The following is a 24,370-nucleotide window of genomic DNA, read 5'->3' as shown; positions in this document are numbered from 1 at the left end:
GTGTCATATGACTTTCAAGAGGCTAACATTGATATTGATAAATATGAAAATGTAGCAATTTGATAAATGCTTTAAGAAAGCATTTGACCGAAAGATTGAAAATATTGTAGTGAAATGTGAGTCACTTTTAAATTCCTTAGAGGATTTCAAGGTCTCATATATTTTTCAAGAGGCTAACATTTATGTTGAAAATATGAAAATGTGGCAATTCAAAAATGTCATACATGTACTTCATTAAAAACTTGGAATAAGTGTGTAATTTTGTGGAATCAAAAGCCATAGTATTATTGCATGCCTAAACATGAAAGGTATAAATTATGATCATATATAAGGCATTTGATTTGGCTTGTTTGAGGTCAAAAGTAATTGGTACAAAAGAGATGTTATATGGACGATTACAATCATGCTAAGTAAAGATATTAATGTATCTCCTATTATTTCATATGTCATTTCTAGTGGGAGACAAATATAAGATATATAGTGTACCTGTTAGAGGGAAGAAGAAGAAGAAATGTGTGTTTATAGGTCAATTATAGACTTTAGGCTAAGGAGAATCTTCCAAATATGGTCAAAAAGAAATCCTTCATGATAATTACATGGTGCTAGGTAGTGCTGCATTTTTTTAAAACTCTCAAATACAAAATAAAAATCCAATATTTCTTTAATCATTGCTTCCATTTTACTTGATTTTGGTGAGTTTAAGGAAGCCATTGGGACTATGATAAACAAATTAGTTTTCCTACACTAGAGGGGATACTTTAATATGATTCTAGATGCAACCATTCTTGGCCTAAGTCTTATGTTCAATTTAGAACATAGTTAGTGATTCATATATTATATTTTGGTCTATGTGCACCCTTTATGATCCCTAAAATTGACAATATTGAGAAAGAATACAAGCATAAGGCTAGATGGGGTGTAGAGTTCCTCAAGGTCATTATTTGTGTGTAAAAGGCTTTGAAGGTGGGTTCATCTTTTGCCTTTAGATTCAACAAATTGGGCTCTAGTATAAATAAGGAGGATATAATTATGGTTTTGAACATATAAATTTATAAATTTATAAAGATTAAATCTTTGATTATGTTTTCTCTAGTATGCTCTACAAAATAATAATCTATAAATTACTATTATAATATATATTATTCAAATACATTTAATCTTCAGAAGATTTCATCATAAGTTTTCTCATTGATATAAAAACAATTAGATACCTTTTGAGGATTGGTTAACTTGATCATATTTATTTATCAAAATAATTTCAAAGAAGATGATATCTTCTCAACTTTATTTGTAATTAAAGGTGTCGATGTGTGTGTGTGTGTGTGTGTGTATATATATATATATATATATGAGTAAGGGTCAGAGTTGAAACTAATTATATATATATATATATATATATATATATATATATATATATATATATATGAGTAAGGGTCAGAGTTGAAACTAATTATTATTATTTGTTTGAATTTTTTTTTTCATTGTTCAAATCTCACAACTTACCATTTTGCTATAGGTTGTTGCCAACATACATGTTTTTGTGATGAGTAATAGGCCACAACCAAGATTTAATTATTATTATTTGAGTAGACTCAAACCCAAGATCTCTCAAATAAGAGACTCACAATTTCCCATTGTGTTACAGACTCTTGCCTCACCATACAAATTATTTATTAAAATAAAAAAGAGATATTAAATTAAAATTGTTTAGGCTAACTTTTTTAAAGGTTAAAATGTACTCTTATTTTTAACTTCAAGTAATAAGGTATATCCTATCTACACATTTAATAGAACCTTCGAGTAAGTGTACAAGATAAAAGAGTATATCTTATATTTTACTTTCTTGTTTTATATTACTTCTAATTGTGTTGTAAATGCAATGTGGTGATGTTCAATTTGTTATATTTTATATTGATTCAATTCTTAAACACTTAAATTTATTAGCCATTACCTTATCCTCATATCAAACATCTAAGAGTAACCTCTTTAAACTCATTGATTAGACTTAGACTTTGCTACAAGCATACTTGGTGATTTTCTCGTCCTAATTGAAAACCATATTTGGATTTTTTGATTGAGTCACTTTAATAATTCAACCACTATCAATTAGTTGGCACATCAATTACTTTGAATTGAAAATAACATTTGGTATTTGACGATAGTCCCAAGGTCATTTTCTTCATAGTGAAGGATCAAATCGAGAGGAATCATTAGATCATTGAAACATATTAAATCAAAGCATTATAATCCCAATCCCATTGCATCAACAAATACTATAAATTATTCTATTATATATGCATCATAAATACTTGTGTAGTATTTCTTTCTTCTCAATGTTTATCAATAATAGAGTCTAATTATTATCATGAAAGTTAGAAAGGATTTTCTTATCTATGAAAGATCCTTAAGATTATTATTCAACACTATAAAGTTTAGAAGACGTATAAAAGCAAAAATGTATATATTTTATATTTTAATAACATGAAAGTCAAAATTGTCACCCAGATTTGTACTACATTACAATAGGTAAACTTTCTAATTTCATTTTTTCCCTTTACTTTTCACTTGTACTTGTTTTGAAATTTCGACATCATCCATTTATTTTTCAAAGCATGTTTTCTTCAAATGCTCTTTTCATTAATTCTTAATTTGAATATCCATCTTATGTGCCTTTCATTACCAATCTTTTTTATTGAATAAAGCGAAAAGAATAATATACATAAATGTCAATCAATTGTTCCAATAGTCATATGAACAGAAAGATCAACAACTAACCGACTTCAAAGAGCTACAACCAAACAAAAAATATTACTCAACCTATTTTCATTGGCTTCCATTAACTGATACATCAATGAAGAATTAATCCATGGTGGAGTTGTGAAGGCTTCAAACTTCACAATATTCTCTCCTTTGAAAAATGTGTGAACGTTGTTGTTGGCACTTTAGCCACCATTACGTTTGAAATGACGAAAAAATGCAATGGATAACTTTCCTTGCTTTGCCTTTTATTGCATGATTTTACTATGTTTTATCCTCCGTATGTTCTTTTTATTTATTTATTGAAGAAAGCTCCGTATATTCTTCTTGCATTGGATTACAGCATAAAACACTCAAAAAGGCATTGCCTAACCATAATTTTAACATAGAACAAGCTTGATAATCCTCCTTAAGTATAAATGTTAATTTTTTTAGCTTTGCGAAGATTTGTGCTCATATTTATTTTGTCTTGAATTAATAGTCTTGGAGTTCACAATGTTTGTTGATTTTTTTAATTACATTTTAGTTTGAAATATTAAAAAACGTAGAAATGTTATTACATGTTAATAGATTTAAAGAACATCATAATTTTTATGAGTGTTCTTAATAGTTCAAAAGTAAGTTTTCTCACAATTTCATAAGATATAATATGAATTCAATTATACTATTTATATCACACCATTGTACTGGAGAATAATATAATAGGAAGTACGGTACCAACACTTCTTTTTTATTGAAGAAGATTTGAACTCACTAGCATGTGCCTACAACATGAGCTTAACCATTAGACCAAATGTCTTTTGATGCTATAAATGCTTAAGATTACTTGAAAAATATATTTCCATTTGATGGCGTAAACTTCCAAAATGATCCAATAAAAACATAATTCATAATATATTGATGATAAACTAACAATTGGATATATATGTGTGTGTGTGTGTGTGGTCATTTTATTTGTAAAAAGGGTGATATGTAAATTAATATTTAGGAGAGAAATCAAAGATTATATTACCTTTGTCTAATTGAATAAGTGACTTGTTTGAACAAACTATTTTTTGTTGTTGTGTTGGATTATGATAAGTGCGACATATATATAAAAAGGTGGAATATAAATAAATATTTATAAGAGTTGTATATTATTTTTTTGAATTGAAGAAGTTGCTCATTTGTGCTAACGTTTTTTTGTTTAGGATCATGATAAGTGCAATTGAGAAGAAGTTAATGTAGCACAAGTTTGGTGAATCAAACTAAAGGCTCAACCATCAAAGTGGAAATACAAAAGTTTCATATAGTTCTTTTTTTAAGGGAGGTAAGCACTTCTTTTGTGGACACAAACTTTGTTAATTTCAAGTGTGAGTCTATAGAGGTTATTCATTTCTAAATATGATGTCGAGGAAGAGCTAAATATTCTTGCATAGGTTATACCAATTTTTTTTGTTTTGTATCCAAATTTTGTGTTTTGTATGGGTTACCAATTGAGGATATTGTTTCTCTTTTCACACATGCATCATAAAAAATTCCTAATAGATGAACGAGTGTATATTTTAAAGGTATGAAAAAAATGACAAATTCAACTATCTAAATTTGGCATTGCTAAAAGCTACTTCTATGACTAGTATGAGATTAGATTTATGATGCATATATGCAATTGAAAGGAATATAATTTTTATAGTAATAATTGTTTAACCTATAGGTAGAAAGAATGTTTTTGGATTTATATGTGTGGTATTGTCCAACTAGGGAGATCAAAATCTTCATTTTATTTAGCTTGTTGAATACTTTTTGATGCACAAGGTGCTAACATATGGTGATGGGATCTCTTTTGATGAGAATTATAAACTTTATCCCAGGAAATATTAAATCCTACAAATTTGAGGTCCAATATTGTATCGTAAGGTTATTAAGTATTCACATTAAAATGAGGTCAAAACTTAAACCCAAACTTCAGAAAATGTGATGGTGGTTGGATATATTAGATCTAAAGTTGAATCAATAGATGCAAAAAATCATATTCATCTAAATAGATTGAAGGTGAACAATAAACATCTAGATAGGCTAGCATCAAACTTATTGATGATAAGTTTGTTATAATCCATCTTCTTCTAAGTAATGACACAAATAAATAATATTAGATCGAGTAAACACAAGTATATGTGTTAGATGATAGGGAACATGAGACCAATCATTTCTATATGGTACCAATTATTGAAATTTTATTTCAAATTCAAGGATATATTTGTTCTTGGGAAAAATTAAACCTTAAAAAGTGGAAATAGGTTTACTTTTCATATAAATATTGAGTTTTCTAAAATGTTGTTATATAATGTCATGGTTAGAACAAAGAAAAGATATGAAAAATGCATAAATAATAGTATTGTATATTCACTATTGTGAAGTATTAGTTTAATTAATACATGGAGGCTATATTGGGAAGTATCGTATTGAGATTAGGAAATGAGAGGACATTTACACCCAATTTCCGAAAAGGTTCTTTAGAGGTCAAGTAGATGAATCTAAGAAATGTAACAACTTTTATTTGTGAAAATAAGACTAGTTTGCATATTAGACATTGTTGTGTGTATCTATATAGAAGGTTATCAACTAAGTCTTCTACAATACTGTGGATATGGTGTGCTTGTCATGTGGCCAAAGTTTTGCTAATTTAAAAAACATATTGTAGCAATTGTCAGATCTTGACTCAAGGTCACAATGGATCTTCACCTAAGTAATATTTTACAACTACACAAATGTGTATGTAATTCCTATAATTGCATAAAATGTGTCTAGTCACAAAAAAATGAGTGTTATCAAACATTAGGTTGTAAATGCCCTTATGCATTCCAAATAAACCTTGGTAGGAACTATTTGTGGATTCAATGTTTGAGTTGTTGCGCATGTAGGAAGGTAAGTAAATCAATATTTATAGGTAGTGGTTTTATTTTTATTAGTGAGCAAAAACTTTTTAAGCTACTAAGCACTCCAAAATTCAAACCCGTGAGATCAATGACTTGGCATAGACACAAAGCCTATGATCACAATAGCCCAATGAGGTTTAAACCTTGGTAGCAACCTCATTCATGAAGTGTTTTGATGTTGCTTTAAATGGTTCACCCCAATTAATGATAAATCGTTGAATATGACATACTTATTTCCTTTTTAGAAGATGAATAATACATTGAATATATCAATTGTTTCCAAGGATATCTTATAGTTGCAAGGGTTGTTAGAAATAATATTTTTAGATCAAATCATTAACTTCTTTAGACACTTTTATTGAATTATATAGAAGACATTAAGCACATATCTCAAAGTATAATTATGTGTCACCTATAGAAAAATAAGAAAAACATAATCTATCAATTAAAATATTAGAAAATTACTCAAATATTTGGTAGGAGATAAATCTATGGAGTGGGACTCTTAAGTCGGTATAAATTAAATTTGCATACAACTTTGTGGACATATATACTAAGAAGATGTCATTTCAAATGCTATATGAAACCTCTCCAAAATCAATCATAAAGGTGAAAGATGAAAGACTTGTGAGTGTAAAAGATGGGGACTTCACATTAACTATAAAGAAGGTTTATGCTCAAGTCAAGGATTTCTCCAGCAATAGTTTTTTTTTTCTAGTTTTTTTTTTTTTTTTTTTATAAAGAAAATGTGTAGATGCATGCTAAAAAGGAAGAATTAATTGAAGGGAAAATTGATCATGAGACATTAGATGAACAAGTGATTCCTTATAGGAAACTATAGTAAGATAAAGACCAAAAAAATCGATGTTTTTTATATCTTGAATGATTTTTTAAAATGGGTGAATTGTGTAAAGCTCTAAATACCCCCTTAATGTTCCTTATTTATTTTATATGACACATCATTTGAGTTAAATGGCATACAACTTGAGGAGATGCTATATTAGAGGAAACATATTTCAAAAAGATATTATAATTAGGTATTATATGTATGCCAAGTCTTAAGTGTACTTGGATCATTTAATATTTGTAAACGTAATAAGCAATTTATAAACTTACAAAATATTTCCTACTTGGAATGAATCTTGAGATTTAACTCTTTGCAATGTATATTGTAAGTTATGATGGCTATAAAATTTCAATTATTAGAGGATTTCTTATATTAATTAGTTACATCTTTGATGAGATATTTTTAACCATATGGAAGAGGTATGTAGAAATTACTATTAAACCCACATGGAGAACTTGGGAGTTACTTATAACCTTCTTGATATTGGAGGTGCAATGGTTAGCTGATTTACATTCTATCATGTGATTAGAACTTACTTTTGAAGGAATAAACATGGATGGAGAGCTTGGATTAGCTAGACCAATGCTTGGCTCATGGTTTTGAGCCCATAGTTTGGTAAACTATTAATTTCTTAGTTCTCCTTGGGTTGCATATTGAAGGATTGGGATGAAGAATATGAGGTCAATTTCATGAAATATTATTATATTGAAATTCATATAATTGAAGTGTGTTGATTCCAAAGCACTAAAACTCAAATAATGTATTGTGGCATATTTTGACGAGTAATAAAATTTTCCACACACTTTGGAGGTTAGTATTTTCTCTTACAAAGATTTTCCAAAAGTATATATTTTGCTCTCACTATTTCCTCTTGTATAAAATTATTTTGTTACGACTCTGATGGAATATCTATTAGATTATATATTCCACCACTATAACTGAGAATTGGGGGGGGGGGGGGGGGGGGGGTGAAGTCAGTTATCGAACTATTATCACAATTATCAACCTTATTAAATCTTAACCATATGAGCAATATAATCAAAAACCACAACAAGATACTCATACACAATAACACCATATATGTTAACTAGGGAAACCCTTGATCAGAGGGAAAACCCTAGTGGGGATGGTACCCACAAGATTATGTACTAATATAAATAGATCTTGTTAGAGGGTGGACCCTGTTAGGAGTCTATGAATATATTCAGTACATATCAATCCCTATTAGGATACTTTAAATCAATGTTAGGAGATTCCAACCCTATTAGGAGTTGTAGAAGGTAGATGAATCCACTGTCCAAACAACTTCAGAGGCAAGACCAATGAACTCGCTATCCAAATGATCTTTGCATTATTCCTTGCAGAATAATAGAATTGAATTGTACTACTCCTTCCTCTTTCTATGTTATGTCAATTGGAGTTCTGCTTCTTCTGATCTTGATATCAAACCACGAACTTCACATCCAATTGTCCCTTGGATTGCTTATTCGCATATACCAAATACTCTACTCTTGTTCACACTTCCTTGATCATTTTGCATTCCATACACACTTTACAATTTTTAAAAAAAAATACTTTCCTTTATACCACGTCCTCAAAAAATTCCTTAAGTCAGCCTTGAGGCTTTCCCAATTAATTATAAGAGGACCACAATAAGATGATTAATTATTTCATAATTACAATAGGATTGTCGGCTCACAGTCTACACAACTTCTCACATGTGCGACTTTAGGACTTGCGCACTTACTGACATCATCATTAGATTGCCCTCTATCATTGTATAACTTTGCATATCTAGATTATATCTCTGTTAGAAGATATAATACAATCATCAGAAACTATTTCTTAGGTACTTTGTTTCTGCATTGCTCTCTATAAATCACTTATAATTGTCCTATATCTTCGACTTACATCATGCAAACTTAACCTCATCATCAGGACACAATGTGGAACATGTCCTTAACTTCACATCACCTGATCATCAAAACTTTGTTCGCATAAGCATGATTTATATCTGCTATTATGCCAGTCTTTACATAATTATTACTATGTTGACATCAATGACAAACATAGCCATGAATGCAACATGTCAATATTACCACATGCTCTTCAATGCTTAGGATACTCCCCCAAAGGAATACCATCAACGTTCATGCTAACAACATCATGTATGTAGTTTATTTGCATCATTATCCTCTTTGAATTACATATGAATGAGTTGTATACATCCATTATTTGGCATTAGATTCTTCCAAACTCATCAGATTGGTGAAATGAATAAGTTATTACTAACCTTTTCTTGAGTAGGGGCTATGTAGTGTGTTATTTTTAAGAACAAAGATGCTAAGCATCTAAAACATAGGCTGAAAAAATAAAACATTACCAAAATTGATTATTGAGAGAGAACGATTGAGGATCTTATTGTTGATGGAGATTTGTAGGTTGTGAGCACTAGTTACACAATGTTTTAATATGAAATATGAAAATTAAGTAGTGATTGGTTGAAAGAAGAGAATCTTTGTTACGCTTTTCCTTTCAAATTTGATCTCTCAAATGTATTAAGATAAATCATCATTGAGACGGTCTATAAGTTAGGAGAATTATACCAAGCAAAAGCTTTGCAAGCTAGAGTCTTGCATGATGCAATATATAGATGGAAGTAGAAGTGTGTGTGCGTGTGCGTGTGTCGAGAGCAAAAAGAAAAGAAAAAGATATATAGAGAAAATTTGAAAAAAATTAAAATAGTGTATATATTTATGTAAAAATATTTAATTTAAGAACTGAATTTAATAGTTATTATTTATCATTTAAATGTAAATTTATTATTAAAATAGAAAATTAGTGAATCTTCAATTATTTTATAATCAAATTTTACCAAAGGTAAAATTTATTGAAACCTAAATAATAATCTTAAAAAAAAACAAATATTTTATATTTAGTTGGTAATTCAAAATTTACCTTATCCACCCAACAACGTCTATTAAAAGATACCATGATTATGAATACTACTATTTTATTTTTTTAAAAGCAAAAAAATAGAATATTTACTATTAGAACAATAATTAATGGAACCTATTAAAATTAAGTTGATGTAGAAAAGATTCTCACACCTTCAAGCATAACATTTAATGGAAAAAATATGAAGATTCAACACATGTAGCCTTTGTCAAATGTCACAGCTTCATTTATAATTAAATTGCCTTGAGAAAATGAAAAGATTGTTCGTGAAAATGGACACAACCAATAGAATAGTAGAAAATTAAATTCAAAAGTTTCATTTAAGAAGAAATTTACTTAAAGAACAAATTTTTAAAATTGCACAACTACCAAAACAAAGATTAATACAAAATAGTTGATCAAAAACTATAGTCTCTGCATATAAATAGGTGGTACTAATAAAGTCTCCTATTAATAAACTTTTTATAGGAGTTGTATCCATTAAGAATAAGCAAAGACCCATTAAGAATAATATTATGATAAATCAATTAATAAATGTTGATGTGAAAGTGGAAGAGATAATATATGAGACCTAAAACATCAAAAATGAGTTCCTCCAGATGCCTCAGCGGAGACCTCAACGCCTCGTGGTCGTCGTCCTTGGCGACACTCATCTGGCTACCACTTGCACACCCCGCGCTCCTAGGCTTCCCGTCGTCGCTCTCCCAGTGGTGGTGATGGTGGATGGAGGCATTGCTCAACTTCCCCACCTCGTGGTGGTACTGGTTGGTCCCCGGCTCCTCCTCCTGGTTCTCATCGTGCGCACTCAGGGAAGTGGCCTCGCCTAGACCTGGTGATTTCTCCTCTTCGGCCAAAGGTTAAAGATGCAGAGGTTGCCACTGTTGTTGCTGCTGGTGACAATGGCTAGACTGTTCCCAGCCCGCCCCCCGATCCTAAAGATGATTGGAGTTTTCAAGATAAAGATGATCCACCACCCTCGGCTGGCACTGCTTTGGCAGCCTGAGGTTATCTTATATGTTTTTTTTGATGAATAGTTTTTTATTCCGGCTGTAGCTGTGTTTTTAGTCTGGCTTCGGCCAACCGTTTGAACTCTTTCACAGGGTGATCTTGTATCCCCCGGCCTCTTTTTTGTGAATTGTAAACTGAGTATATTTTATTAATAGAAAAGGTCACTATTCATCAAAAAAAAAACATCAAAAATACCCATTGAATGCTATCCTCACGAAAAAGGTAAGTTAATTGACCCCAAAGAAAAAACTAAATCTAATGGGAGATCCTTAGTCTTTTAAATAATATAAGTTTTGACCTTAGGTGCTATGAACAAACCATCCATTGTAAAGAATAGAAAGAGACGGTAATAAAATAGGAATCTAATGATAATTAGGTCTGAAAGCATTATTGATCAAATCTAGAGCTTCCTTCTACATGGCTCTCCACATATAATGATTTTTTTTGAATTATGATACTTTTAAATTAAAAAATTAATCAAGAGTCTTATTGATGATGAATAATCATAGTCACAATTGAAAATGGTTGGACCGAATCCACTTCTTATGTTTTGAAGAATGAATGATGTGGATGTGTAGATAATTCCAATAAGCATATAGAAATTGATGAATGATGTGGATGGGTAGATAAATTAAGAATATAGAAAGATGGATTTTAGAGGTGAATAATGGAAAGAAGAATATTAGAAGCATTAGTGAGCATGAAAGAATGCACACGCCAAAGTGTGCATGGCACGCGTTATGGCCCCCACACACTAACAAAAGTAAAGATTCGGCCATCCCCGCAATAAGGAAAAAATTTCCTTTTCGTTTGTCCATCACAACAAAGAGCATTTTGAGATCCAAAAATAAGAGAGCAAGGCCATTTTAAGTCATGGATAGAAAGTATGGAAGAACAATAGTTTGTTATCTCAATGAAAAGTGCATGGCCTTGTAAAGGCTATAGTTTTAATAATAATAACAAGAAATAACTAATTAAACTTTATATTAAAAAAAATTCGTGGTTGTTAAAGTGGGTATTGGGAAAGTTGGTGGTCCACCTCCAAGGGTGCCCACAGGATAAACTCTCCACCTGAAATGCTATAGGGTCTTTTCATAAAGAAATGTGTGTGCAAGCATATAAGGAAGAGGTATATATTGTGTTTTGCTTTTAGTGGGTATTGTGATAAGTATTATTATTATTAGAAAGTTTACCTGTTTTGAATAAAGTTGATGAAGTGGAACTAGAACTTGTCAATATAGTGAGTATTATAATAATATTAGCAATATAGTGTGATTCAATTTTCATCTTGTTTTCTATGTCAATGTTAATAGTATAAATTTCAATTCAATATATTTAATTTCAAGAGAACATGAAATTGAAGAGTTGATGTGTTAGTATATAATTACATTTAATTACAATAGTTTTCATCTTTGTTAATTATGTGAAGTGTAATTAATTTTCTAATCGTAGTTGTATATGTAAATATAGGGATATATGTATAGATAAATACTTGTATTTAATAGTTATATTATTTAGGTAGTGATATAGATGTTGCAGATGTAGGAATAAGTTTTTAATTAAGAATATTTTATCTAAAGAAGGGAGTATGTTAATTAGAGTGTCAAGTTCATAGATTTGTTTTAATGTATTGTTTTGATTTCCTACTAAAATTTTCATTTATTATTTTGAGCTATGTGCTTACAATGTCAATTCAACTTTTGAATCTAGAGTTGGCAAATGTTAATGAGTGATTTATACCTAAAGAATATGGTAATTGAGATACTAAAACTATAGGATAGTTAGAGTATATTATAAATTTGAGGTTCAATGATCTAATCCTTTAAGTATAAAGTATGTGTCATTGTAGTGTTAAATCTTTGAGGAAATAGGTTCTCAAGGATCTAATAATTTGGGTAATAGGTGGGCCCCAACAATATCATCTATAATACTAGTGTATATCTTCTATATTAAATATTTGGCTTGTTAATTACAAAATTATGTGAAGGAATTTTTATTCATGTTATATCCTACTAGGCACACTAGAGTGGAAGCTTTGACATAGTAGCCAAAATGAATCTAATATTATTTCAATTGCATAGAGGATTTGAATGCTTGACATTGTATTTGAAGAAATCAACCAAAATAGTATAAATATATCTAAGCTTGTGTATGATAATAGCCATAATAATTATCAAGTGGTGGTGGTGGTGGTGGGCAATTTAATACATGAGTGATATCTTGGGAACTCAAATTTAAGCTTGAAATTTTTTTCCTAACATAGAAGAAATGGCTCTTTCAATTTAGTTTTAGTTTCGTTTATTGAGATAAGACCTCTAATCGTGGGTATACAAGTTCACATGCATAACAAGTGAGTGAAAGAGTGAAAGAGGCGAGTTGTAGCTTGGATATTTTGAACCTAAAGTTGGGAACATTGTTTCTCAAGAAGAGAAACATGCCCTTTTCTTTCTTTAGGCTTAATGACTAGTGACAGAATAAAGTATGGTCTATACAAAAAGATGCCTACATATACATGCAAAGAGAATATATCAACCCTTAAAGTATATGTGATGAAAACTTGTTTGGGAATATGTCATTGATTTTTCTTTAGTATCTACTCACCTTATCATTGTAATTAATTACATAATATAATTTTTTTTATAAAAAAAATCTTACTATTATAAGTAAATTTTACATTAATATTATATCATCAGAAAGCATGTTATGCAAGACAACACGTATTGATTAGGAGACTAAAATAGAGGAAAAGTTGTAACTCTAGAAATCTAACATGTGCATTACTAGGCAGCGAAACTAAAACAATCCATAAACATATAAATAGAGAAAATAATATAATAACACCCAAGATAATGTTGAGATAAACCTAAGTGGAGGAAACTTCGAAGACTTCTATCCACTAGAATGAACTTTATCACCAAACATAATAAAAGGTTCAACTGCCAACAATTTAAGTATGTTTGAAAACTCCAAGCTATGGAAGTTTATAACTATGAGTAGTTTCACCCACCCAAGGTTTGGATAATCCTTGTGTGCTTAGAATTAGAAGATACAACCACTAGCTAATTTAGGATACATATTCTCAAGTGTGCAAACTTTATTTTTAGCACTAGACTTACCACTTTATGACAAGCATGTAATTATACCGAATCTTCTGTAGGAGATAATAAATCATCATTCATGATTCTCATGCCAATATTCTCATTCCTCACCTCTTGACATACTCTTCCATGTTAATATGGAACCATAACATGTACCTTATCCATTTTTGTCCCAAATTATATTAATTAGAAGGTCATTCAAACACTCTGTAACCTATAAATTATCTTCAAAATCTTTTAAAGTTTACCAAAAAATATGTCTTTGTTGAGTTCCTCGACCTCGTAATTACCATTGTCAATCATGGTCAACTTTAGTAACCTATAAATTATCTTCAAAATCTTTTAAAGTTTACCAAAAAATATGTCTTTGTTGAGTTCCTCGACCTCGTAATTACCATTGTCAATCATGGTCAACTTTAGCATAATCTTGATCACCTTTAGGGTCTAAGATGAATATTAAATGCAATCTTATATATGTCACATGGTACAAAGATATGACTAAACATACCCTAGTTAAACCTCCTCCATCTATTTTACCACGAGCATAAAATATTGATAAACCAAGGTACAACTCTAGAGGTAGGTTATGCACTCTAGACGTAGAAAATTAGAGAAATGACATCACTTGCCTCATAATATGCATCCAATTGTCTATCATTACAAACCACTAATCTAATCTAAAGGACATCAAGATATATCATAATTTTCTTAGGCTATCGTGTTGATTTATTGTTGTCAACAAATGAGCATAAAAAATGTCTATTTCTACTTGATTTCCATTTGGAGATTCGAGCCTATCAAGAAAATAATTTAACTTTCCTAATCACTTGCATTACTATCACTATTTTAGATACCTAAAACTGACCACGTCCTAATGGCACATAGAAAAACACCACTTTTGATACCATACTAATCATGTTGTAACCACGCTTACATCCCTTTCAATGCTACTTAATTAAATTAATTAATATTTTCTCACTTGATCAAGAATATATTTTTAGCATTCCCTCCATTATAGAATTAATTAAATAATTATATTTATTATTTATTTAATCAAACTGGTTTCCTTTATCTTTCTAAGAATCAGTCAAATTATTTCATTGTATGTTCAATCAGAATAACATTTGAACTCATATCCTAATCCCTACTTAGAATTCAAATTTGAAAATTAAAACAAATCATCAACACCTATCTCATCTATAAATCGAATCAATTAGATTCTAGCAATTTATTTGTAGCTACCATCTACCCATATCCAAATAAGCTTTAAATCTTGTGTTAGTATTAACCACGAACATAAATAACAATTACGTGCAATTATAACCAATATCAAAAAAGAATAAATCCCACAGAAGTTAACACAAGACACCAAGATTTAATGTGGTTCCCCCAATCCTTGGGCTATGTCCACCAAACAATGAGTTCAATATTTTTATTATCCAATAACTATAACCTGACTACAATCCGTAATCCCTTACAACTCAATATTGCCACAAGAAGCAATTATCACATCGCACCTTATGAAATCCCTAACTCTAAGCCATTTTATACAAGTATTTTTGCCACTTTAGGGTTAAAATTAGTTACATGTCAGCCCATAAAATATTGATAAATAGCCCTAAACCCCACTGAGGAATTATGGAGTATGTACAGTAATTCCCTGATTAGTCACCATAAACTAACATCTTGGACATCTACTTAATCCAAAAAATCTTATACTTTCATTTACCAACTAATAAAATTTATATTCTCCTCCTTCCTAGATTCAAATTTAAAATTCCATATATTTCACATTTCAATTAAATTTAAGTCCTCTATATTACTCCTCCCCTTGTTTATAATCAACCCTCTCCCTTAACTAGTGAAAGAATAAGAACTAATTGGAGAAAGTATATATCGCAACATATGGACTCCATAGAGAAATTCAACATCCAATCACATCAAGAGAACTTCAACTCACCCTAGTTTTCCTTGGTGTTAGTTTACATTTGGATTCGTGTAAATAATTTCTCTCAAGTGAATCTAGAGATGAAATTTGAAGTTGGATTGGTTTTATTTCTTTATTTCCTTGAACTTTTCATTTTCTAAATTACTATCTATTTATTGACAATCATCTTGATGTAGAAATATCCTTGGGCACCTAGCAATCTTGCATCAACAAAAAATATTTCCTTTATGTTCCTATTCTTATTAGCAAGTTTCTATATTTTGTGTTGTGATCATCTTAGTTGGCTCATTATTCCATTTGATCCTCATGATGTATTCTTTCAAATATGGTAAATCTATGTCAAGGTTCACATTCAAATAGGTTCATTACTGATGAGGTTATCTTAAGATTTGTTTGTTCTTTTTTGTTCTTTTGGGCAATTTAGAACTTTTCTCATCTTATGAATTCATTTCATGATCAATGAAGCTTGATGTCACATATCTCAATGTTATTGGATCTTGTGTGGACTTATGTCTTGAATTGAAAAGGTTTACATGGTTTATGTAATAAGATATATGTGATTTGGGTCCAAATATATGTTGTAATATGTATCCTACTTTATTGGCAAATGCAATCTATCTAGATGACTTATGGCTTACGATCTTGTATATAATAGAAATAGAATTTCCTTAGTAAATGGAACTAGTGGGGACTTGAATTGGAGAAGAAAAATTAATAGCTTTCCATTGTAATTAGTCACGTGTGTTAAATTAATCTAAGCTGCATATTGCATGTTGCATGCATACTAGATGTAAATCCTTGGTTCTTTGTGTAATCACCTAAAAATGGTCATCTAGACTATTAGCCCCTTCTCAGCATTTTGTCTAAATTATTTAATCATTTGCCTAGGCCAAATTTTGACTAAAAATCAATTTATTTGATTTTAACCTATAGTTTGAATATAATATCCCAAGTCCATATTTGATTAAAAGAACATGTCCCCTTTTAATTAAATAAAAGATCCCATTCTTCTAGCCCACTCAATGTGCACATATAAAGTCTTTTTCCTATTTAAAAATTAAAAGAAAAGACTTTATCTTACATGAAAAGTCAACTCCCTCTCATTGGTTGACATGATCTTGCACATGGATCATGTTAAAAGTCAACCCCCACCCTTGATCCCTCATTTCTTGATCTTGATCTCAACCGTCTATACCCCTTTAAAAGAGAGAGCTCTATCCCTCTCTAAGGATCCTGAATTTGAGCTATTGTTATGTTGTAGGTTTATTTATAGGTTTTCTTGGAGCATCTTGTGGATAATTTATTGTTGCTTGTCTCATTATTTGCATATTCATGTCAGCATAGATTCATTTGCAAGTAGCTTATTTTTCCTTTTCAATAGCATAGATCACTTAGCTTAATTAGCATGCTTGTAATACTTTCATAGTCTTAGTTTAGTTGGTTTCTTGTATTCCATTCTAGCATAGTTTCATCCTTGCATTGCATACTCAAGAGTTTTTTTGGCACTAGCACTCTTTCTCTTGTCTAAAGAAAAATTTCATGGTTTACTAGCAAGGGTTGTATCTCTAAGGCTCAGCTAAGAGATCTTTCTATGCTTATGCACATACCTTTTCACTCCATGACTAGGGATCTCTAAACTGAAATTCAAGCTTTGCAACTCATGGTATACCTTGAATAGAAGGGGTTAGAGGAGTGCACTTTCTTAGTGTACACTTTGGTAATGAGGATATTGGTTTAGCTTATTTATAGCTGCCTTTTATTTTTTTAGATTCTTAGTTCCACTATTTTAACTCTAGTTACATATTTTGGACCATCTCCATTGTGGAAACTCCTACCATGACTATGTCAAGTTGTATTTGTTGAAGTTGATTAAAGCTCAACCCCACAGCTCCCAATAATCACTACATGCAAACACTTATCACAAAAAGAGAGGAGTGAAGGCTATGGAGGCTTGAATTCAGAGATCCACAGAAGATGAGACATTCTTAAGGCGAAAACCTAGGTTGCATGATAATAATTAATAAAAAAAATATATTTTTATATGCCTAAAGTTTAGCTCAAATAGAATAGAGATAATTAGAAAATATCTAATTACTCCTACACCCCCCCCAAGATAAACTTAGGGAGTAGCTAAAAACCTAGAAACTAGTATTGAAAGTAGATTTGGGTCTCGACAACAAAGCTCGATGAGGTACCCAAGCACAACCAAATCTCTGTAAAGAGGAGAAATAGAGAAAAACACATGGGAAAAATCCTACTCCAAAAGAAATGGAAAAAAATGCTAAAATGAGTAGTGAAGCATTGAAGAAGCCTCCAAACTAGAGAATGTCCTAGAAGACATGAATAAAAGATGATCATGGAGAACACCAACACCATCGAAGCATGTAGAGGCTGCAAAGCTTTGTCAAAAAGTAACTGCTAATCTAAAGAACCTCCACTGTAGTGGAACCTGACCAAGTAGAGAAGACTATAATATGCATGCGTTCTCTTAGAAGACACTACTCGAATCAAGAGGCAAACAAGGCAAACAACTAAACTCAAAGATACAAATGGCATAAAAAATGAAGCCTAAAGAGTTGATCAATCGAACATGGAAGGTTTCAACCTAAGTAGGAACAAAAAGAAGAGTGTCCTATATGGTAAATGATTCATCTCAACGAAATGCATAGGTACCCATCCATGCATCCTCCTAGTACATAGGAACAAATACTGAATACACAGCTCACTCCATCGAACCAAGAAAGAATACAAACAAATAGAAGAACCCCCCTAATGCAAACAAGGGTGAGGTGATATACAACTGGAAAAGTGGGCCAAAAGAATTGCATGTCAAGGAACCATGATCAAAATGCACAAAAGAATACATATGTGTGTACTGAGGTGATCAATCTTAGAGACACGATCAAAATGTACAAAAGAATACATATGTGTGTATTGAGGTGATTAATCTCAGACACGTCATGAGGCTAATGTCATAGAGGGAAACCTCACTGACAAAGGAAGATGACAAACAAAGTCAAAATATCAACCCCCCATGGCACTTTAATCAGAATAGTGCATGTATAATACAACACAAGATATGGTGAATCCAAAGAATACAATAATCTACATGAGTGTCCTTAGTTGACACTACTCGAATCAAAATGAAAAATAAGATAAAACAACTTAAATGAAAATATAGATGGAATATGATACTTTATCTTAGTGTGTTTGTAAGAATGCATATAATAGATGTCCAAATAGAGCAGAATAGACATAAGGATGACATAATAGATAGTGAAAACCATGAAAAATCATCTAAAGTAATGAAATTGATCCCCAAACTTGAAACAACCAAGATATCCACCAGAATGAAAAAATACAAAAAAATTGAATAGAATATTCTTGGTGCAAAATCTAGAAATATAACTAGTATCACTAGAAAGATTATAGAAAGACCTTTCCAATGATATAAAGGTTTTTTAAAAATGGAGTTTGGAGATTGATTTCGTTGCTTTAGATGATTTGACATGGGTTGTACTATCTATTGTATTAGCCTTATGTCTCTTCTAGTCTATTTAGACATCTATTTTATGCATTCTTGGAAATGCATTGAAATAGAGTGTCATATTCTGTCTGTATTTTTGTTTCAATTATTTTTCCTTGTTTTGCCTTATGATTCAAGCAATTATTGTATTCTTGGGATTCATCATATCTTGTGCCTTATTTTACATGCACTACTCTAATTAAAGTGACATGGGGGGTTGATGTTTTGCCCGTGTCTGTCTTCTTACTTTGTTAGTGAGTTTTCCCTCCATGACATTAGCCTTGTGATGTTTCTAAGATTGATCACCTCAATACACACATATCTATTCTTTTGTGCATCTTGATTATGGTTCTTTGACATGCAATTCTTTTGGCCCACTTTTCTAGTTGCCTCCCACCTCACCCTTGTTTGCATTAGGGGGGTTCTTCTGTTTGTTCTTATGCTTCCTTGGTTAGATGGAGTGAGCTATATATTCAATATTTGTTCCTATGTACTAGGTAGATGTAGTGGTTGGGTACCTACGCATTTCGATGAGATGGATCATTTACCATATAAACACTCTTCTTTTCCTTCCTACTTTGGTTGCAACCTTCCATGTTTGATTGATCAACTCAACAAGCTTTGGTTTTTTTGGCACTCTAGTGGATATCTTGGTTGTTTCAAGTCTGGGGATCAATTTTGTTGATTCAAATGATTTGTCATGGGTTGTACTATATTTTGTAACAACCTTATTTCTCTTTTGGTCTTTGTACATTCATTCACTTTTTATTAATAACAAATTCTCTTTTTGCTTAGCAAGAATGTCTCATCTATGGATCTAGAAATTCCAACTTCCGTAGCTCTTTCTTCTCTTTTTGTGATAGGTGTTTTTATGTAGGTAATTCTTGGGAACTATGGTGAGTTTTATTATCCCGTGTTAACTAATTAAAGTTCCTAACCTTGTGAAGTCCTAGATATATTGGTTGTAAGGTCACGTAGAGTACAGATCTAATTTGCAATTATAGAGTGATTTCACAAGAGAATCATAGAAAGATTAATTGGCATGATTGTAGAGCTTAAAGTTGTCGGGATATTCCAGAGGTGAACATATTGCTAGAGGAGAGGAAATTGAAGAACTATAGTAAAATCACCATAGTTGAGGAAGTTGCACTAAAGGATTCAAAGGATACCACCTAAAAGGACGAGGCCTAGAAGAATAGAACAAATGATGGAGGAATTCAAAAATGAGATGAGGACTAAGATTCATAATTCTCTAACTATATTAAGAGTAATACTATGATGGAATATTAATATTAGGAAGTTTTTGTTGAATTTGAGATCCATGCATAAGAGGAAATATTAGTAAGGACTATGACACAAATAATAGAATGGATGTTTCTTGTTTCTTGGGCTCATTCCATATTGAGGATTTAATAGATTAGATTGGTGAATTAGAATATTATTTTGAGCTTGAGGATAATAAGGATTCATAAAGGGTTAGGTTAGCTCAGACCAAGTTGAAAGGTCATGATGCCTTATGGTGGAAAAATTTACAAAAGGATAGAGAAGATAATGGTGAATTTAAGATAACTAGAGGAGGTTTATGGTTTCTAGACTTAAGGCCAAATTCAAATAATAGGATTATGAATTGAGGTTGTTTAAAAAGTTGTTGAAATTGAAGAAAATCAATTTGTGCATGTAGGATTACACTAAGGAAATCTACAAGATGACAATCAGACTTGGACATAAAGGGTCATATAAGGAAAAGGTGGTAGGTACATTGATGGATTGAGATTTAATATCTAGGATGAATTGGGTATGTTGAGGATCAATAAAATTCAAGATACTTATTAGTATGTCATGAATGTAGAAGATAAGTTAAAAAGGAGTTAAATAAACCCTAGAGGAAGGGACAAGGAAGTTTGTAATACACAAAAAGAGAAACAAGTAGTCAAATAAGAGTTTAATCATAGGATTCTTATGACAGGAAATGACAACAAGGATTTCAATGGTAATTGTTTCAAATATGGGGAAATGGGACATAGAGATTTTCAATAAGGCTTCTAACAAGGCCATTGATAAATCTTGTAGCACATGTGGAACATGCTTTTGATGAACATGAAGAAGGTATGGTTACATATGAAATGGGAGAATCTCTTATTATTGGGAAAAGTATGTTCAGTAAGAAAGAAGTTGATTCTATATAAAGGAGGAGTTTATTTAAGATATTTATAAACCAAGATGCATTGTTGTGTGGTTACTATGGATAATAGTAGTACTGATAACCTTGTATCAGAGGTGAGAGTACAAAATCTTGGCTTGAGAAGACTTAAACACCCTTGTCCTTATGGAATAAGTTGGCTTTGGGATGATCATATGGTGAAGGTAAAAGAACATTGTTGTTTAAGTCCAATATTGGGCCTCACAAGGATGAGGTATTATGTGATGTAGCTAACATGAGTGCTTGTTAGGTTTTTTTAAAAGACCTTAGCAATATGATAGAAGTGTTATTCATGATTATAGAAGGAATGTTGTTCCTATTATAAAGGATGGGAGGAATTTCACTTTAATTCCATTAGAGGAAGAAGAAAGAAGTGCAAAGAACCCAAGAATGATAAAGAATTCTACCTTAGAGAATCATACTACTATAGATGATAAGATGGAGAATGATGTGATGTGGGTAGGTGAGAGTGTATCTAAGGTTTGTAGTTGAATAAGTCAGAGAAATTATTGGTGATTGATAACAACAATATGGTGTTATGGCAACACAAGTAGACAACGATTGGTGATCAATTGAAAACTAGTGAATAAGGCAAATTGCACGAGTTTGGTGATAGAAATAAGGGTAGTAGCAGAGTATTACTTGATAAGGAAATGTATATTATTGGGTTTGTGAAGTTTGGATATAACATTAGTAGGAGTTTCCATTTATAAATTGTGATTATTACAAACAAGGATGATAATTGGATTAATAATGGACATGGGATTTACGTTATGAATCTTGCAAGATGTTTAAGAATGATATCCCTTTGATGTCCAAATCCCCTAGTCTCAACAACACTTTTGTGAACTATGTTAATAATGAAATTTTAGAGTCTTGTTATTATTGATATCACCAATTCAAGGAGACATAAATCCTTAAGCCTTCCGATAAGTGGAATAAAAAAAAGTACCATCATAGGAATCACTAAAGTTTTGAATCAATGATACATTTTTTTTCTCTTTTTGACTTAACCTCCTCAATTATACAACTCATTGTAAAAATATGATAATGCGCGATGATTCCTCTTGAAACTTTCTTAATTGATTAGTTCTCATATTTTAGCTTCAATCCATCTAGAAATATGGATGTTCAAGTAGTATAAATATTTGTTCAAAGTAATGTATGATATTTATAATGATATTTTTGTATGTATATTTCTATTGTAAATGGGTGATATAATTTTTCTATGATATTGAGAATCCACTAGATATAATATATTTAAATAAGTTAACTAGGGGAGATGACCCAATAGTTGAGCACCCTAACTTTGTGCTTCTCAAAATCCTACATGAAAATTTTAAAATGCTCCCAATGCTTTTACAACAACATACTTAACATGTCCCATACTTACAACTGAGGCTTCATTGCCACATCACCAAGTATGATACCACAATAGAAAGCTTTTCCAATGCGTCCAACCTACCATTTTAAGGCTAGAAAGATGATTTCATTAAAAATTCTCCAAAAATTGTGAGACATACCTATGCACTGAGTCATGTTTTATCGGTGTGTTAATATTTCATCACGTGATTTGATAATTTTTAGAATCAAGGGATAAATATCATTCAATTGTGGGCAATCATCATCGATACTTTAAAGTCACAACTATAAGTGTAATAGTTTCAAAAGTATTAGGCATTAAAGTAACAAGTGCCATCACAACTATTAGAATGTTCTTCACTATTGTGTCCACTCCCTTAGTAAATGACTAAAATTCTAGATAGTGGTTGTCTAAGTAGCCCTATAGTTGAAGACTAATTATTTTTCAAGGATGGACACTAAATTGATTTGATCTAATCATATTGAGATTTCACAATGAAGTAGAAAACAAAAAAGTGCAAACATTTAAAGAGTGCAATTTATCTTTACTTGTTTATTGCTAAATTTATTTACCTTTTAACGAGTTATAATTTATAAGGTCTACAACTAGAGTGAAATCTCAAATAAATTTGATAGGTTATTTATTTAGTAATACTCAATATGGAGTTAATGAAATTTTATATTAATTAAATTGAGATAAAAATAATTCTTCAAGTAAAGTGTCTTTAAAAAATTCTTACTATATAGAATTGTATGTATCATACTTAGAATTACTATTTAAGAGTGTCCTTATAAACTAAACAAAATTTTCAAAGTTTTCGATGTCCCCTTTAGATCATAAATAGTCATGTAGGAGCATCAAATGGATTTAGTAATCTTGTATTAACCAACAATTTTCTTCTTCTTTTATTTTCCAAGTGTTTTACATGGTTTCAAGCTAAAGTAGAACTATAATTTGTCATTATTATTTTAACTAGATAAGAAGTGAAAGGCCCTTGGTCCTTAAAAATAAGACAATAGATAATTCCTCATCAACGAATATGTGTGATAAACCATCCCTTAGGGCACTAAGTTAGAAATATTGATAATGATCATATAATAGATATATTACAATGGAGTATTATAATGATATAATATTTGGATACTCTTTAAATGATACTATGAATATTTAATTAATTTAAAATTTTGAGTTAACCTTAGCAAGGATATTTTAATGTTGCAAAATTTAGCATCTATCTTGTGAATATTTAAAGAATATTATTTACACAAATAACATGTATCTTTTAATCCTTATATATCAAGAATATATGTTATTAGTGCTTTTAATAGTTTTTGTTGGGATATGTTAAAATCTAATATAAGCATTATAAATATGACTATAAACACCCTTGCAGTAGTCATAAGGGTATTTAATAAGGAAGAGAAATGCTATAAAAAGTAAAATAGCTATGCTAACTATTCTAAATTGGTAACGGTGTAATAAGGGGGAGAAATTAAAATCTACTGTCAACAAATATAGCATTAATTTCTCCTAGATATAATAACTAGTGGAAATACTATGATGAATTAAATAATTTCATATCAGAAGAAAGTGTATTGAAATATCCCAAAGCATTATTAAAAACCTATGTAGGATTAAAAAAATTATGAAACATTAGTATAGCTCATTTTAATGATTAAATTACATTATAACATGCCCTATATAATATGCTTATATATTGAATTTTCCCCCCTTGTAATACCCTTGCAAG

At 30.7% G+C, this 24,370-nt stretch overlaps 1 protein-coding gene across 1 annotated transcript in view; it reads left to right on the top strand.

Moving 5' to 3' along the window:
• The window catches only part of LOC149562755 (protein DETOXIFICATION 42-like), a 112,544-nt gene that overhangs the window by 33,522 nt on the left and 54,652 nt on the right, over positions 1 to 24,370 (top strand). Inside the window, exon 2 of the mRNA XM_089826170.1 lies at positions 3,948 to 4,066. The gene's annotated coding sequence lies outside the window, so the exon portion shown is untranslated. The remainder of the gene's footprint in view (positions 1 to 3,947; positions 4,067 to 24,370) is intronic.

This window comes from Cupressus sempervirens, chromosome 4 (assembly GCF_028749045.1).
Source record: "Cupressus sempervirens isolate cs-2001-9-10 chromosome 4, ASM2874904v1, whole genome shotgun sequence".
NCBI classification, from domain to species: Eukaryota; Viridiplantae; Streptophyta; class Pinopsida; order Cupressales; family Cupressaceae; genus Cupressus; species Cupressus sempervirens.
This window is presented reverse-complemented; position numbering and strand designations above follow the sequence as displayed.